Source organism: Macrobrachium rosenbergii, chromosome 17 (genome assembly GCF_040412425.1).
Source record: "Macrobrachium rosenbergii isolate ZJJX-2024 chromosome 17, ASM4041242v1, whole genome shotgun sequence".
NCBI classification, from domain to species: Eukaryota; Metazoa; Arthropoda; class Malacostraca; order Decapoda; family Palaemonidae; genus Macrobrachium; species Macrobrachium rosenbergii.
In genome coordinates, this window is record NC_089757.1 from 23791 (window position 1) to 26067 (window position 2277).

The following is a 2277-nucleotide window of genomic DNA, read 5'->3' on the forward strand; positions in this document are numbered from 1 at the left end:
AGCCTTTTCATTCACTTCAGTCCATACTGAAGGTATAAAAAATGTGATTGATGTAGTTGCAGATGTTGTAAGTGGTTTAATAACATGAAAGAGAAATGTAACTGCTATCAATAACGATTCGGGTGTGGCATGAGAGAGATAAAATGAAGGAATGCTCTGAAACAGTACATGTGGCAGCACATTCCTATGCACACTGATGTAGAAGGGAACAAACTAGCTGATAGTAAAGTAAAGGATGCTGCAAGATGTGATTTCTTAACTAATAAGTTGCCACATTTGGATATGCGTCCAGTTATCAGACGATACATTCAAACAAAATGGAAGCAGAGATGGACTTCCCCTATTTTATCAACAAATAGGAAGTACAGAAACATTAGAAAAAGTATGGAATTTTTGGAGTTCGGGTTTTAATTGTAGCAGAAGATTTGAGACCATCCTAACACGGCTTAGGATTGGCCTTACCTGCTTCACTCATAGCTATATTTTAGAGGAGCCAGTGCCCCAGTTTTCGCTCAATGTGGTGGTCAGCTATCCGTTGAGCACATGCTGGTGCACTGTCCTAAATTTATTCGTCCTAGGGCAAAGTACTAACTAACTGGAAGACTGTTTTAGAAGTTTTAAATAATGACGTTATAGTTGATAACCTTTTGGGTTATCTGAAATAGTCTGGTTATTTTATTGAGATATGATTTCAGTATATTTAATGAAGATTTTAGTCACATTTATTCATATACTAAGTATATATTTTGAATGTAAAAGTTCAATATATACTTATTTTTTGTTGGTTCTATCAAATATCATTCTTTTTGTGTTGGTTCTATCAAATATCATTCTTCATTTTTTACGTTCATATTTTAACACTGAATTTTACTAGTATATCATCATTCACGTATTCATTATCAATCATATCATTAATTTGTAAATTTCACCTTCATTACGGTGCTGAATAATCCTGATGGGTTCCGGCGCTTGGTCTTCAAGACCTAAATATCGTAATCAATCAATCAAGAGGGCTTTTTAATATAAAATTAATAAACTGGACTAAATTTCAACCTTTATTGTTATGACTGACAAGAAAACAAGATGTAAATGAACACTGCAAGGGAATAAGTTTATCATAATATTGAAAGGCATTAAATCTTGTTAGTGATATTTCCGGTGGTGGAAGATAACCGTCTTATTTAATTCCTGAGTGTCCGAAAGGCTGAGAAGGACCAGGTTAAAGTCGTGCTATATGAGTGCCCATTCATAATCCGCAACGTGGAAAAAATGAAACTGAAAGAAATTTCTAGATACATTATGAATTTAGACTTTTATATCGATACAATAAGTTATAACAAGACATTTAGCATATAATTTTTTGCCATTAAGAAACATTACACACCTTTTGAACACTAATAATTTTCGAACGTAAAACTGAATCGCTTTAACACTTTGGATGATGGTCCAGTTGCAAAATACAGCTTAATTCTGATAACACCATCCAGTAGACTCTATCCTTTCAGAGTTAATATCATTAAATAATGTTAAAAGTTTTGGTACTAAAGGAAAAGGAAATTTAGGTTGATGAAAGGAAAGAATTTTTTTGTTTAAATGTTAATGAGCATGTCCCGTGTGGTCTAGTGGCTAGGATACGCGGCTCTCACCCGCGAGGCCCGGGTTCGATTCCCGGTACGGGAAAGCCTTTTCATTCACTTCAGTCCATACTGAAGGTATAAAAATGTGATTGATGTAATTGCAGATGTTGTAAGTGGTTTAATAACATGAAAGAGAAATGTAACTGCTATCAATAACGATTCAGGTGTGGCATGAGAGAGATAAAATGAAGGGATGCTCTGAAACAGTACATGTGGCAGCACATTCCTGGGCACACTGGTGTAGAAGGAACAAACTAGCTGATAGTAAAGCAATGGATGCTGCAAGATGTGATTTCTTAACTAATAAGGTGCCACATTTGGATATGCGTCCAATTATCAGACGATACATTGAAACAAAATGGAAGCAGAGATGGACTTCCTCTATTTTATCAACAAATAGGAAGTACAGAAACATTAGAAAAAGTATGGATTTTTGGAGTTCAGGGTTTTAATAGTAACAGAAGATTTGAAACAATCCTAACACGGCTTAAGGATTGGCTTTACCCGCTTCACTCATAGCTATATTTTAGAGGGAGCCAGTGTCCCAGTTTGTGCTCACTGTGGTGGTCAGCTATCCGTTGAGCACATGCTGGTGCACTGTCCTAAATTTATTCGCCCTACGGCAAAGTACTTACTAACT

At 35.6% G+C, this 2277-nt stretch overlaps 1 non-coding gene across 1 annotated transcript; it reads left to right on the forward strand.

Moving 5' to 3' along the window:
- Nucleotides 1-1608: 1608 nt before the first annotated feature.
- TRNAE-CUC (transfer RNA glutamic acid (anticodon CUC)) lies at nucleotides 1609-1680 on the forward strand. Its single transcript has one exon. It is a non-coding gene; the product is annotated as a tRNA-Glu (tRNA).
- The last annotated feature ends 597 nt before the right edge of the window (nucleotides 1681-2277 follow it).